Source organism: Heloderma suspectum, chromosome 1 (assembly GCF_057233095.1).
Source record: "Heloderma suspectum isolate Gila_16-S chromosome 1, 16-S_ref, whole genome shotgun sequence".
Taxonomy (NCBI): Eukaryota; Metazoa; Chordata; class Lepidosauria; order Squamata; family Helodermatidae; genus Heloderma; species Heloderma suspectum.
This window is the reverse complement of record NC_139458.1, coordinates 383305680-383322107: the sequence shown is the minus strand read 5'-3', so window position 1 is coordinate 383322107 and position 16428 is coordinate 383305680. Positions and strand designations below refer to the sequence as shown.

At 42.6% G+C, this 16428-nt stretch overlaps 1 protein-coding gene across 4 annotated transcripts in view; it reads left to right on the top strand.

Annotated features, from left to right (window-relative positions):
• The window catches only part of BTBD9 (BTB domain containing 9), a 268373-nt gene that overhangs the window by 51569 nt on the left and 200376 nt on the right, over positions 1–16428 (top strand). The window lies entirely within an intron of this gene.

Below are 16428 nucleotides of genomic sequence, written 5' to 3'. Positions count from 1 at the left end.
ATTGTTTTAAAAGGCATAGCCATTTTGTGATCTTTATATATTTGAGTATTCCATCCTTTTGATGGATCAAAATGTTGTATTTATTCATACTCTACCATATTCACTGAAAAAAGCTTTTCCTTTTCCCAAGATAAAAATGCAGTGCTCATTAAATCACTTCCTTAATAGTAGGTGGGAGGAATTGCTATTGATCTAATATATTTAATAGTTCATATACAAAGTCTGTGACATAGAAGTAATGTTCTGCAGCTGAATAGCTGCAGATTAATCCTTTAGACAGATTTCTAGAAGCATCTCTAAAACTGGAAAATTGCTTTCTTTACCTCTTACAGGCATAAAACTGGGCTAAATGTATTTTCAGAATATTTTTGTTCATGGTGTATTTGAGCTAAATTCATGATGGCACAAACAGATTAGAATTAGATGTAGAAGTGATATAAAAAACCTAATGATCCAGAGTACATTCTGCCTAGCAACCTGTATGCTTCTGCTTTGTAATGTATAGATATGGCTGCTGTAATAAAGGGTATATAGAGGTCAACAGAGGAACAGATAACCATAGCATATTGATGGCAGCTCTGTGGCAGTGAGGTAACTTCTAAACGGAAAGGGAGCTAATCATTTTTACTTAGCTCTTTTCTTTGATTCCATGACATTTTAAAGAATGAGAGATGACTGGGTTTCCTTCTCTATTTCAGTATATGCCATTTCCTCATCCCTAGAATTCATGCTTTTCACAAGCAAATTCTGCATGTGTTTAGATCTATATTCTGAAGTCATCAAAATAATTTGCTAGAAATTAGTATTTAATCCGGAAAGTTGGCAGGAAGCTAGAAATTAAGAGTGACTGCTTGCGTGTATTGTGACTAACAGGACTTGTCCTTGTATATTCAATAGCTTCATTAAGACAGTTGCTGAATTATCTAGTGAATAATAGTTTATAAATCATGATGATGTTAATGAACCCTTAGTATTCAGGCAGTACTGTATCTGAGAGGATGAGTTGGCTAGATAGCATCACCGATGCAATGAATATGAACTTGAGCACACTCCGGGGGAGAGTGGAGGACAGGAAGGCCTGGCGTGCTATGGTCCATGGGGTCACGAAGAGTCGGACTCAACTTAACGACTGAAGAACAACAACAACAACAACTGTATCTAAATAATGTGGAACTGGAAAGTTGTAAATGGGCTAGGTTGGCCTTTAGGGCATTTGGGATGACTGTATGGACTTTTATTATATTTCCATTTTTTGTTGGGAAGAAATTGTTGTTGGCATTTTTATTCTGGTTGTCAGACCAAGAGATCTTTAATTTTAAAAAATGATTTATATGGGAATGTGGCGTTGTAACCAAGTAACTCTTAGGGCAGAATCCAACAGTGACTGCCTGTGCATGGGCAGGCCTGCTGATTCTGTTCCTCAAGAAGCACCCATCGCTTGCATAATGGAGATTTAGTGCTTCCGAGGGCAATCCGAAATGAGGCAGACTGGTGAAGCTTGCATGAGGGAGCTCCGCCGATCTACTCTGTTCAAGAAATGAGCATCTCCTCTTGTTTCCTGGCTTGCCTCTGGAAGCACTAAATCTCCAATGCCCAAGAAGTGAGTGCCACTTGCACAATGGAATCGGCGGGGCTGGCTGCACACAGGACAAAAGCAGCAGTGGGCCCCGTGCATGGATGAGCAGCACTGGATACTGCCCTTTTATATAACACAAATGGTAGAGACAGATGAAAGATTTGGCGGATTAAAAAAAAGTGGCATATCATACTGGGCTAAAGGTATATTGACAGACATTTGTTTTGTTGCTTGTTTTAACACATAATTAACTAACAAAGCCTAAGAACTGAATTGATGTGCCTGATTTCCCAAAATGGATAGAGGGGACGTCTAGTATCATTAGTATCAAATAATGAGAATACTTTTCTTATTGTATTTTATGTATTATATTTCTATACCACCAAATAGCCAAATCTCTGGGTGATTTACAAAACAAAAATTAAAACCATAAAATAGAAAAACATAATACAAACACTAAAATATTTCCATTATAATAGTTCTGTAGCATGTTTTGTGAAGGCATAAATCTGAGGGTTTCTCTTTAAAACGAACAATGGCTAGGTATCTGTTTGTATATATTTCTTGTTTTATTGATTGCATGTCAGCCACTCTGGGAGCCTTTTTGGTTGAGAAGCAGGATAAAAATACTTTAAATAAATATGGAAGATTTTTGTCCAAAACATTAATAGCATATTACTGGTCCCGATGTGTCTTGCAACTAGGCTACCTGAAAGACAGCCTTCTCCCATTCGAGCCTGCCCAGGTTTTAAGATCTTTGCGGGAGGCCCTTCTCTTGCTCCTGCTGCCATCAGAGGCACATTTGGTAGGGATGCAAGACAAGGCCTTCTCAGTGGCTGCTCCCAGGTTCTGGAACTCCCTGGAGTCCCTCCCCCATTTATTGTCCTTCCACCAACAGGAAAATACGTTTTCATTCAGGCAGGCCTTTGGCATGTAATCTGGCCTGTGGTTGAAGGGGTTTTAAATTAGTGCTGTTTATTTCTTTTATTTGTATTTTTTTAATTTATTCATTTTATGTTATGTTTTAATTAAGATTGTGTTTTTAATCAGTATTTTACTGCTAGCTGCCCTGAACACCACTTTTTGGTAGAAAGGTGGGATATAAAATAAACAAACAAACATACCTATATTTGTTGAGAGAATTAATGAAAAGGATTGTAAGTGCTTGGGCACACTAAATGTAGAAATTGTTACCATATTGGATTGCAGAACAGTATAAAGAGGAGCAGTTCTAACTATTTCTTTTGACTAACTGGTAGAATTCAAGGTTCTGGTTCAATAACATATGAGAAATGGAAGGTTGAAAGACTTGTACAGAAAATTTCTGTCAGTGTTTATTTTTTCAAATACAGAACCTTTTGCTGTGTATGAAACGTATAGTTATTTGTAAATTCACAGTGCATTTTGTAATGGCAATGTAAAACAAACTTACTAGTTGTAGCATTTTTTTTGTAATATGATTATCCATGGAAGTTATGGTAATAGATGTGAAGTGTTACTGAATGCAGTGAAAACATTGAAATGAGAGAGTTAATATTCAGTTCAAGAAATGGAAGTGTGGTAATGGTACAAGGGGAGGAGTGAGAAATTAAATGGTATCTTTTTAGAAGTCTGCCTTATTGCTGCTTGTATTGCTCCTGTGGGATTTTTCTACTGAGTGCAAGAAAATCAGCAAGCACTTCTTGAAAAACCCAGATGAAATTACTGCCATAAATTTAGATTTTTCTCATGGTGTAAAAACCTTAATTTAGATGGGGAGGGTTTATTACCAATGTTTTCTTGGCATGGATAAATTCAATTAATTTCAGATGACAAGCTCCAGGGTTCTCTGGCTCTCTTCTTCCCAACCCCCCACCCTTTCTCAGTATGTGGAAAGTACAATTTGTTATTGGCTTGCCTTTGGCTCTGGAGACCTCATTAAAGGCTTAGGAAAGGGTTTCTATCTCTCTCTTTGACACCTTTCTCTCTTTTGGCTGAACCTGGGCCATTTGCATTATCTCATGGCAAGGAGTATAGGAAGCTTGAGGATAAAAGCAGCTGTATTTATATTGCACATTGATCAGAAATTGTTGTGGCATATTAATTGCTGTTCTTTTAAGCTTTGCTTCTGTACTATTAAAGTTCATACTATTAGTCTTCAGAGGAGAGTACTATTCTACTTTGTGATCCATAGGGCTGGTTCAGACACCCTAAAAACTTCCATGCTGAGTGTCCCTGTGAATGCAATGATGAGCAGGAAGTATCCTCTGTTTCTGCCTTTCACAATGCAATCCTCTATATGTCTATACAGAAGAAAGGTCCATTGAATTCAGTGGGACTTACACCCAGTAAAGTGGGCATAGGATTGCAGCCTTAGTGTGATTACACCAGGTCAGATGTTTTGTCCTTTCAGTAGCTGCATCTACAGAGATAGATACTTCACTGCCCCCACAATGCAGTTCATTATCCTATTGACTTTTGTACAGGAGTGATGTAACTCTTTATTTAATAGTTCATATGTAGCATGTCAGTAGTGTCAAAACATATGCAAGTTATTAGCAAAATATTAGATCAATCACTGATGCAAGAATATTTAAGTTGTGCTCTTTGAGGTTAATCATGTTAAACTAAACCTTTCTAAAATTTTCCAAAACCCCAGTGAAGTATGTTAAACTGAATGGTGGTTATTTGCCCAAAGCCACACAGTGATCTCCATAGTTGGGCAGGATTTCAACCTGAGTCCAAACCACTGAATCCACTGCACCCTACATGAATAAATTGTATTTGTTCTAATATGATGATCACAATTATAAGATAATATTTATATTGTTTCTAAGAGAAGTTACTGACTTCTGTCAACCACAGTTCTATAGTTACATTGCAAATACTGTTAAAAATAGTTACTTGGGAAGAAATATATTACATGCTAAGGCTACCAGAGTAGTACTTATGAGATTAGATTAAAACGTATTAAATAATAGCTTTTAGCACAATAATAGGTTTTAGCAAAGTCTATAAAAAGGACTTACAAAATATCAGTAATATAGATTAGGTATTGAAAAGTGCACCGGGGCAGGGTGGGGAAGGGAAGAGACAAACTATGCCTACTTCCATGGTGAATTCCTGCTTTGGGCCAAAGCCTGAGTTATTATGGATTTGGGTTTGGTGCAGATGGATGACTATCTAAACCTGGTAGGCGGGGTCTGATTTTTTCCAACATGTAGCATGGGTTGGATCAGTCAGACCTGATTTTGGTATCTCTCCCAGTTGTATCTATTAGAGACTACATACAAATAGAATCCTCCATTTGTGTCATGTGGAAATTCCAATGTGCCAGGGATGAAGAACATAGCAGTTTCCTGTCTGCTATGTTCCTGTTTGCAGGGAGGGGCCATAGCTCAGTGTGGTGGAGCACATGCTTTGCATGAAGAAGGTCCCAGGTTCGATCCCTGGCTTCTCCAGGTAGGGCAAGGAAAAAATCCTGCCTGAAACCCTCAAGAGCCGCTGCCAGTCAGTGTCGACAATACTTGGCTAGATAGGCCAATGGTCTGACTCAGTATAAGGCAGCTTCCTATGTTCCTGTCAGTCTCATAGTTCATTGCTGTGGTTGAGAGAAGGTTAAAGATGGTGAAGCCAAGGGTCTCCTAAATTGGATAATGAATAGTTTTTTCTACTAAGGTAATCTGTCTCACCATGTAGTGAATATAATTACTGGGTTCCTCTTATTGAGGGGTAAAGGAAGGCAAAGTAGTGCATGTGCATCCATGCTAGTTTGGTATCACCATTTAAAAATTGGGGGTGTCATCACGAGATTTTGATTCATTCTTCTCAGTCCAGCTGTAAATATCTAGTAACTGGATGAGACCAAACTTCAGAGAAGTTGTATCCATCCTCCTTTCTCTTGTTTGCCCAAACCATGGTTTGGCATGCTCATTAACTGTGGTTAATATTAACCAGGTTTCCATGGAATCAGATTTAGTAACTCCACTTCAAAGACTAATTTGAAATGTTGGTTATGATGATGATTCAGTTCTGGGAGTGGGGATGACTTTCCCTACTAATGGACCTTTTCTTTACAAGGGTCCTCCCGCCACGAAATAATTATTTATAGGCTGCCACCACTCAAGTTGAACTTCCTGACACATCCTAGTCTGTCCAGCTGGGCAGTTTCTGAGTCCTATTGCCAAAGACCCCTCCCTTCAGTGCAACACTGAGGAAAAAGAAAGGTGTTATGGATTTTCTCACCCAAACTCCAGAAACACAGAACTTAAAACTCATTAAAAAAAAATAAAAATCCTAGGGACACAAGTGGTAGCTTTGCAACTGCGCAGTCCTTCACATGGGGAAGATTTTATTTTAAATCTTTTAAAACACCTTAGCCTAATGTCCAAATATAAAAAGGTAGGTAGGTGTGTGTGTGTGTGTGTGTAATAATCACACACATAAGGGAAGATAAAAATCGCACGCAGAATTCCAAATAAAATCAGTTAAGCCAATCCAATTTAGCTAGTTTCATAGTACCTCATATTAGATTAACAGAATCTGGGTTTCAGAGCATTTCAGAATTCCCAATTGGTTCCCAATTTGCAAAGCATGGTTTGCAGGGAGCCACCGTTACATCTGCACGTGATCTAAATGTCTTGCAATAATGTTTTCAAATCTGAGATTTTTGAACTTGGAAAGTAGGCTTGCAAACTGAAAAGCAGGGTTCATCTTTGTGTCTATGGTTGGTTGGTTCGTATATGTGCAGCAAAGGCAAGGCATGTGAACAGATGTTCTGTTCCGTAATTCAAACTATGGAGAAAACTGACAAATCATGAGTAGAGAGAACAATATTAAACAACTGATTATAGTATGTGAAACAGATCCTGATGTTGGAATTGCATTTGGAAATATATTTTATTGAAAAATGCATTAACAGTAACAGAATGCATTCAACAGTTAACAGAACTGCCTACAGAAACCTTTTATAGCTTAATAGAATAATGCTAAATCCTTTCCCCAGTATGCAAATCAAACAGGCTTTTCATTTAAAAGGTCTTGCCATTGTTTTAAACATATTTGACCACTGGAGTGTGCTGTGTCTCTTCAAACATTTTCTGATCAGAAGCAAATGCTCCATTCTGTGTTCCCACTAAGCAGATAAAAGATTTATATTATATAATGCCAGATCAGTTCATGCTTAACACACAGCCTTTAACTGTGGATACTTGTTTGAATGACAGTAATGACTTTATACTACATTAGTTTAATGTTTAATATAGAGTAATTTACATGAATGTGTATAATCCATTGTTTAACTAGATTAAAATAATTCATTGTTAACTTTGTTTTAATATTAATATGGCTAATTCAACTTAAAATTTACAAGCTGATTCCTCCCTCCCTTTTTTTGCACCATAATCAGGGTTCTAAAAGATTCTTTGAGGCAAAAATTCTGAAAGCAGCCCATGTGTTGACTTTTGAAAAAATCGCACTTTCATCTCCTTTTGAACTCTTGACCATTGCATAGTTTAATTCATTTTCTGTTTTTGTAAGTTGACAGTTCCCATTACAGCATTTTATCCTTTTTTCCTTTTAAGTGTGTATTTGTGGAAGCAGGAACATATGTGATGGTAAATAGGCTGTTATTGCCCAACAGGTGGAATAAAGTATTGATTTATCCAGTGAAGGGAATTGTTGAATTCCCCCATCCTCTGTAGCCTCTACATAAGAGCCTGCTCTCCCCACACTACTATTCCATGTTATAGATTCATATAATAAAGCTATATAAATGCAGCTGTGACAGTTTCCAAAAGTCTCGTTTATAAATGTCAATCAGCCTACATGGCACTTAACATACAGTCATAAACGAGAAGTCTCTGCCTTGAGGAACATTTATCTGAAATATGGCTGGGGAGGAGAAAATGGAGAGGGAGAGGTGAGTGTAACAAGTGTAAATATATGCAATTATTAATTTTTTATTTGGGGTGTGGATTGTGAGAAGTCTGGTAACAAGCACATTTCTAGTTCATAACTCAAGATACACTTTCCTGTTTTGCTGCGGTGTAGTTGCAAGTGTCCCTACTTAAATCATGCAGGTGCTTCCTTTTTGAATCTGAAAATGTTATGTTTTGAAAGTGTCATAAATGTATCTATGAAGAACTTTAACCAATTTGAATATTGAGCTTTTAATGGGCTTGTTTGCATTGTTAGTAGAATTCTGACCTTTACAAAAAGTTCTGTTGCCCATTAGGCCTGTCATCCAACCTGAAGTCTAATATTTTAGAATCTCAGTATACTTTTACAAGGTTTCTTTCTCTAGATATCTAGTCCACTTCATGCACTCTTCTCTGCCATACCCTTCAGAAAAAAACACAGTATTTTTGAAAATAATTACTCTGTTTTCTTTGCATATGCACACCCTTTCTTTACAGCCCTCTAACGCCACTTCCAGCCCCAGCCCTGGCCCTGTTTGTTTAGCTATGAAAACAGAAGAGAACTGATGACTGACTCCAGTTGCACATTATCTATTTTTTAATTTGAAAATAAGCCATTAATCAGTTACTAGAGCCTGCAGCTTAAGAAACAGTTGCTTTCTTATGAAAGCTTGCTGCTTGGCCTGTTTCACCAAGGTAAAATTAATACTCTACTTTTTCTAGTTAAAATACCTTGTAGTAACAACTTGCTCCACATCACATTATATCTCTGAGGGCATAAACATCGAAAACATTTTTTTCTCACTCCATCAAGAAGGAACATTATTCATTAAGCTACATAATTATCTCACAAATATATTTTTAAAAGTATACTAGTTTTAGTAAAAGTTCTGTAAGTACTGATAGGTTTCTGGCTGCAACAATCAAACCAATGTTCCCATCAGAGGCTCTCTCCTTACTTGAGGCTGATTGATGTGGAAGGCACATAGATGTGTACGGCTGCTTGCAGACTAGGTGTGGGGAGTTAGCAGATGGCAGGTTTTTTTTTCCCCCTCGCCTTTCAGTTGCTAGCCTGAGTGTTCTATCTTTACTTTACCCAAGTTGGCCGTCTTGGGTAGCTGAGAGAGGGTGGAGTAAGGAATGAGCGGGGATGGCAGTAGCTGTGCCATCAGTGATTGGGTGGCTGACCACTCTTCACTGCCCTATTGCAAAGGCTCCCCAGCAAGTCTAGCTGCTGACATAAGAATATAAGATTAGACCAAGGCTAATCAGTTCAGCATTCTGTTCACTCAGTGGCCAACCAGCTGCCCATGGGAGACCCACAAACATGACATGAGTGCAGCAGCACCCTTGCACCCATGTTCCCCAGCAACCAGTGTACATAGACATTCTGCCATCTGATACTGGAGGTCTCATATAGACATCAGGACTAGTAGCTATCAGTAGCCTTATCCTCCATGAATTTGCCCAATCCCCTTTTAAAGCCATCCAAATTGGTGTCCATCACTGCATCTTATGGAAGTGAATGCCATAGTTTAACTTTGTCCTGTGTGAAGAAGTACTTCCTTTTATCTTTACTGAATCTCCCACCAATCAACTTCATTGGATAACCCTGTATTCTAGCATTATGAGAGAGGGAGAAAAATGTCTCCGTATCCATTTTCTCCATACCATGCATCATTTTGTACAGCTCTGTCAAGTCCCTCTTTACTCACCTTTTTTCTAAGCTAAACAATCCCAGTTGCTGTAACCTTTCCTCATAGGGGAGTTGCTCCATAGAATCATAGAATCATAGAATAGTAGGGTTGGAAGGGGCCTACAAGGCCATCGAGTCCAACCCCCTGCTCAATGCAGGAATCCAAGTCAGAGCATCCCTGACAAATGGCTGTCCAGCCTCGTCTTGAAGGCCTCCAGTGTGGGAGAGCCCACCACCTCCCCAGGTAATTGGTTCCATTGTCGTATTGCTCTGACACTCAGGAAGTTTTTCCTGATGTTCAGCCGGAATCTGGCTTCCTGTAACTTGAGCCCATTATTCCGTGTCCTGCACTCTGGGATGATCAAGAAGAGATCCTGGCCTTCTTCTCTATGACAACCTTTCAAGTACTTGAAGAGCGCTATCATATCTCCCCTCAGTCTTCTCTTCTCAAGGCTAAACATGCCCAGTTCCTTCAGTCTCTCTTCATAGGGCTTTGTTTCCAGTCCCCTGATCATCTTGGTTGCCCTCCTCTGAACCCTCTCCAGTTTGTCTGCATCCTTCTTAAAGTGTGGTGCCCAGAACTGGACACAGTACTCCAGATGAGGCCTAACCAGTGCTGAGTAGAGGGGAAGTAGTACTTCCCGGGATTTGGAAGCGATGCTTCTATGAATGCAGCCCAAAAGAGCATTTTCCTTTTTTGCAGCCACACCACATTGTTGGCTCATATTCAGCTTGTGATCGACAACAATTCCAAGATCCTTCTCGCTCATAGTGTGGTTGAGCCACGTATCCCCCATCTTGTAACTGTGCCTTTGGTTTCTTTTTCCTAGGTGCAGAACTTGGCATTTGTCCCTATTAAATGCCATTCTGTTGTTTTCTGCCCAGCGCTCCAGTCTATCCAGATCACTTTGAATTTTGTTTCTGTCTTCCAAAGTATTAGCTATCCCTCCCAATTTTGTGTCATCTGCAAATTTGATCAGCATTCCCTGCACCTCCTCCTCCAAATCATTAATAAAAATGTTGAAGAGCACTGGGCCCAGGACTGAGCCCTGCAGTACACCACTCGTTACCTCTCCCCAGCTTGAGAAGTTCCCATTGATAAGCACTCTTTGAGTCCGATTCTGTAGCCAACTGTGGATCCACCGGATCGTTGTTTCATCTAGCCCACTTTGAGCTAGTTTGCTCATCAGGATATCATGGGGCACTTTGTCGAAAGCTTTGCTGAAGTCGAGGTATATGATGTCTACAGCATTCCCACGGTCTACAAGGGAGGTTACTTGATCAAAAAATGAGATCAGATTCGTCTGGCAGGACTTGTTTTTGACAAATCCATGTTGGCTTCGAGTAATCACGGCATTGTTTTCAAGGTGCTTACAGATGGATTACTTTATGATCTGCTCCAGAATTTTCCCAAGGATTGATGTCAGACTGACTGGTCTGTAGTTCCCAGGTTCCTCCTTTTTACCCTTTTTGAAGATAGGGACAACATTAGCCCTCCTCCAGTCATCTGGCACTTCACCTGTCCTCCATGATTGCTCAAAGATAATAAACAGTGGTTCTGAGAGTTCTTCTGCCAGTTCCTTTATGACTCTAGGATGCAGTTCATCTGGTCCTGGAGATTTGAACTCATTCAAAGTAATGAGGTGTTCCTTGACCATATGCCTGTCGATCTCAAGCTGCAATCCTGCCCCTTCAGCCTGTACTTCGCCTTTGCCAGGGGGGTCATAGACTCTCTTTTGGGAGAAGACTGAGCCAAAGTAGGAATTGAGCACCTCTGCCTATTCCTTGTCATCTGTTATCGTTTTGCCATCCTTATTTAATAGCTGAACCACCATTTCTTTCCTCTGCCTTTTACTATGCACCTAATGCGAAGAGAAAACTCACTGGAAAAGACCCTGATGCTGGGAAAGACTGAAGGCAAAAGGAGAAGGGGATGGCAAAGGATGAGATGGCTAGATAGCATAACCGATGCAATGAATATGAACTTGAGCACGCTCCGGGAGAGAGGAGAGGATAGGAAGGCCTGGCGTGCTATGGTCCATGGGGTCACAAAGAGTCAGACACGACTGAACAACTGAACAACAACAACATCTGAAGAAAGCCTTCTTGTTGCTTTTAGCATCCCTCACTAACTTTAGCTCATTCTCAGCTTTAGACTTCCTGACGCCATCCCTGCAATTCTGTGCTACCTGCCTGTACTCTTCCTTTGTTGCTTGGCCTTCCTTCCACTTCCTGTATGTGTCCTTTTTTGTTTTCAGGTCATCTCTAGGTTTTTTGTTTTGTTTTTTTATTTTATTTATTAAATTTATTAATCGCCCATCTGGCTGGTCACCCAGCCACTCTGGGTGATGTACAACATACAATAAAACAGTTTAAAACAATAAAATTCTACAATAAAAACATTTTCTAAAATACCCTAACCCACCCCAAATGCCTGCCTGAACAACCACGTTTTTAATGCACGGAACCGCGTTCTGTACCAGCTGCAGCTTCCGAACCGTCTTCAAGGGTAACCCCACGTAGAGCGCATTACAGTAGTCTAAACGAGAGGAGACCAGGGCATGTACTACCGATGGGAGCAGATGGTCGGGAAGGAAGGGGCGCAGCCGCCGTATCAGATGGAGTTGATACAGTGCTGTCCAGCTCACAGCTGACACCTGAGCCTCCATGGACAGCTGGGAGTCCAAAATGACCCCCAGGCTGCGGACCTGGTCTTTCAAGGGTAGCCATACCCCATTCAACACCAGGTCAACATCCCCCAGCCTCCTCTTGTCTCCCACCAAAAGTACCTCAGTCTTGTCAGGGTTCAGCTTCAGCTTATTCCTCCCCATCCAGCCACTCACCGTCTCCAAACATTTGGACAGGGATTCTACGGCCAACCTTGGTGAAGATTTGAATGAGAGGTAGAGCTGTGTGTCATCCGCATACTGATGACACCGCACCCCAAACCTCCTGACGATAGCCCCCAGCGGCTTCACATAGATGTTAAATAGCATCGGGGAGAGGATGGAACCCTGTGGCACCCCACAAGTGAGTGGCCATGGGTCTGAAACCTCCTCTCCCAGTGCTACCCTCTGGTACCTGCCAGAGAGGAAAGACCGGAACCACCGCAATATGGTGTCTCCAATGCCCAACCCCTCCAGGCGGTCCAGGAGGATACCATGGTCAACGGTATCAAAAGCCACTGAGAGGTTGAGGAGAACAAGGAAGGAGCATTCACCCCTGTCCAGAGCCCTCCTCATATCATCTACCAAGGCCATTTCTGTCCCATGCCCAAGCCTGAAGCCTGACTGAAATGGGTCTAGATAATCAGTTTCTTCCAAGTGTGCCTTCAACTGCATCACCACCACCCGCTCAATCACCTTGCCCAAAAATGAAAGACTGGGCGAAAGTTGTTTAGAACTTGGGAACCCAAGGAGGGCTTCTTTAAGAGCGGTCTTATCACTGCCTCCTTGAGGGCTGATGGCATCAGTCCCTCCTCAAGGGAGGCATTCACCACCGCCCTGATCCCCTCACCCAGTCTCTCTCTGCAGCCCATAATGAGCCAAGATGGGCAAGGATCAAGTAAGCAGGTGGTTGGCCTTACAGATGAAAGCACCTTGTCCACTTTATCAAAAGAAAGAAGCTGGAACCGATCCCACAAAACCGGTTTGCCACAGGCCGCCTCTTGCTCACTAACTGTATCCACAGCGTGCGGAGTAACACTCCTTATCCGATCAATTTTATCTGCAAAGTGCCTTGCCAAGACCTCACAGGAGGTCTTAGAATGCTCCAGTGGTTCTGGAGCCACAGGACCGACCAGGCTCCGGACCACTTGGAACAGCCTCCTGTGACAGCACTCTGCAGACGCGATAGAGGCACCATAATATTCCTTTTTTGCTGCCTTCACCGCCACATGATAGGCTGAAGATACAGCTCTAGCCCGTGTCTGATCGTCTTTGGAGCGAGACTTCTGCCACCGACGCTCTAGCCATCTCACCTCCTGTGAAGCCACATTGGCTTCTTCTGTTGTCTTCTGCCTTTTTTTCTTGTTGGAATTGTTTGTAATTGTGCCCCTAGAATTTCCTTTTTTAAAAACTCCCACCTATCTTGGACTTCTTTTCTCGTTAGAGTTGCTTGCCATGGGATCTTACTTATCATTGTTCTGAGATTATTAAAATTGGCTTTCCTAAAATCCAGGGTACGCGTTTGGCTACACTCCGCTTTTGCTTCCTTTAGAACCAAGAACTCAAGTATAACATGGTCACTTTACCCAGAGGTCCTGTAAGTGCTACTTGATCCACTAAGTCATCTCTGTTGGTTAGGATAAAGTCAAGGATAGCTGATCCGCTAGTTCCTTCCTCTACTTTCTGTAGGAGGAAATTATCAGCAACACAAGTCAGGAATCTCTTGGAGGGGCCATGTTTTGCAGAATTTGTCTCTCAACAAATATTGGGGAAATTGAAATCCCCCATTACTACTATGTCATGCTTCCTTGAAACCTTGGCAATTTGCTTTTCAAAAGTTTCATCCTCGTCTTCTCTTTGGTTGGGTGGCCGGTAGTAGACTCCAGCCACCGTGTTCCTTTTATTCTTTGCTCCATTTATTTTAACCCAGATGCTCTTGATGGGGCTACCAAGCTCATTGTCCTGTATTTCTGTGCAGAGATATGTATTTTTTTTAACATATAGTGCAACTCCACCTTGCTTTCTGTTCCTTCTCTTCTTTTTGAACAAGTTATATCCTTCAATTGCTGTATTCTAGTCATGGGAGTCATCCCACCAAGTTTCAGTTACGCCTATCAAGTCATAATTTCCCTCCTGCATTAAGAGTTCAAGTTCGTTCTGTTTGTTTCCCATACTCTGGGCATTAGTATGTACACATCGAAGACCATGTGTTTCATGGTCTGCCTTTCTTCCTACATGTTTCTGAAGACTATTATTGGGCACTATTAGAACTGTTCTCTCCATTGTGGTGCATGAGCCCCATTGTTACCTCCAACTTTATGTCTTCTCCTTGATTGGGTGGCCGGTAGTAGACTCCAACCACCATGTTCCTTTTATTCTTTGCTCCATTTATTTTAACCCAGATGCTCTCGATGGGGCTACCAAGCTCATCCTTTTGTATTCCTGTGCAGAGATATGTATTTTTCACATATAGAGCAACCCCACCTCCCTTTCTGTTCCTCCTGTTCTTTTTGAACAAGTTATTTATTTTATTTTATTTTATTTATTATTAAATTTATTAATCGCCCATCTGGCTGGTCACCCAGCCACTCTGGGCGATGTACAACATACAATAAAACAGTTTAAAACAATATAATTCTACAATAAAAACATTTCCTAAAATACCCTAACCCACCCCAAATGCCTGCCTGAACAACCACGTTTTTAATGCACGACGGAAGCTCATTAAAGAGGGGGCATAACGGAGTTCCCTAGGGAGGGAGTTCCACAGAGTGGGGGCTACCACAGAAAAGACCCTCTCCCTCGTCCCCACCAGTCTAGCTGTCCTGGCTGATGGGACAGAGAGAAGGCCATCCGAGGCTGATCTTGTTAAGTGGCCTGTCTGGTGTTGCTGGAGGCGCTTCTTAAGATAGGCTGGGCCGGAACCATATAGGGTTTTAAAGGTCAAAACCAACACCTTGAATTTGGCCTGGAAAACAACTGGTAACCAGTGCAACTCCTTCAGCACTGGAGTGATGTGATCTCGCCGGCGGCTGCCTTTAATCAGGCGAGCCGCCGCGTTCTGTACCAGCTGCAGCTTCCGAACTGTCTTCAAGGGTAACCCCACGTAGAGCGCATTACAGTAGTCTAAACGAGAGGAGACCAGGGCATGTACTACTGATGGGAGCAGATGGTCGGGAAGGAAGGGGCACAGCCGCCGTATCAGATGGAGTTGATACAGCGCTGTCCGGCTCACAGCTGACACCTGAGCCTCCATGGACAGCTGGGAGTCCAAAATGACCCCCAGGCTGCGGACCTGGTCTTTCAACGGTAGCCGTACCCCATTCAACACCAGGTCAACATCCCCCAGCCTCCTCTTGTCTCCCACCAAAAGTACCTCGGTTTTGTCAGGGTTGAGCTTCAGCTTATTCCTCCCCATCCAGCCACTCACCGTCTCCAAACATTTGGACAGGGATTCTACAGCCAACCTTGGTAAAGATTTGAACGAGAGGTAGAGCTGCGTGTCATCTGCATATTGATGACACTGCACCCCAAACCTCCTGATGATAGCCCCCAGCGGCTTCACATAGATGTTAAATAGCATCGGAGAGAGGATGGAACCCTGTGGCACCCCACAAGTAAGTGGCCACGGGTCCGAAACCTCCTCTCCCAGTGCTACCCTCTGGTACCTGCCAGAGAGGAAGGACCGGAACCACCACAATACGGTGTCCCCAATGCCCAACCCCTCCAGGCGGTCCAGGAGGATACCGTGGTCAACAGTATCAAAAGCCGCTAAGAGGTCGAGGAGAACAAGGAAGGAGCATTCACCCCTATCCAGATCCCTCGTCATATCATCTACCAAGGCGACCAAGGCCATTTCTGTCCCATGCCCAGGCCTGAAGCCCGACTGAAATGGGTCTAGATAATCAGTTTCTTCCAAGTGTGCCTTCAACTGCATCGCCACCACCCGCTCAATCACCTTGCCCAAAAATGGCAGATTTGAGACTGGGCGAAAGTTGTTCAGAACTTGAGGATCCAAGGAGGGCTTCTTTAAGAGCGGTCTTATCACTGCCTCCTTGAGGGCTGATGGCATCACTCCCTCCTCAAGGGAGGCGTTCACCACTGCCCTGGTCCCCTCACCCAGTCTCTCTCTGCAGCCCATAATGAGCCAAGATGGGCAAGGATCAAGTAAGCAGGTGGTCGGCCGTACAGATGAAAGCACCTTGTCCACTTCATCAGGAGGAAGAAGCTGGAACCGATCCCACAAAACCGGTTTGCCACGGGCCGCCTCTTGCTCACTAACTGTATCCACAGCGTGCAGAGTAACACACCTAATCTGATCAATTTTATCTGCAAAGTGCCTTGCCAAGGCCTCACAGGAGGCCTTAGAATGCTCCAGTGGTTCCGGAGCCACAGGACCGACCAGGCTCAGGACCACTTGGAACAGCCTCCTGGGACAGCACTCTGCAGATGCGATGGAGGCAGCATAATATTCCTTTTTTGCTGCCTTCACCGCCACGTGATAGGCTGAAGATACAGCTCTAGCCCGTGTCTGATCGTCTTTGGAGCGAGACTTCCGCCACCGGCGCTCTAGCCGTCTCACCTCCTGTTTCA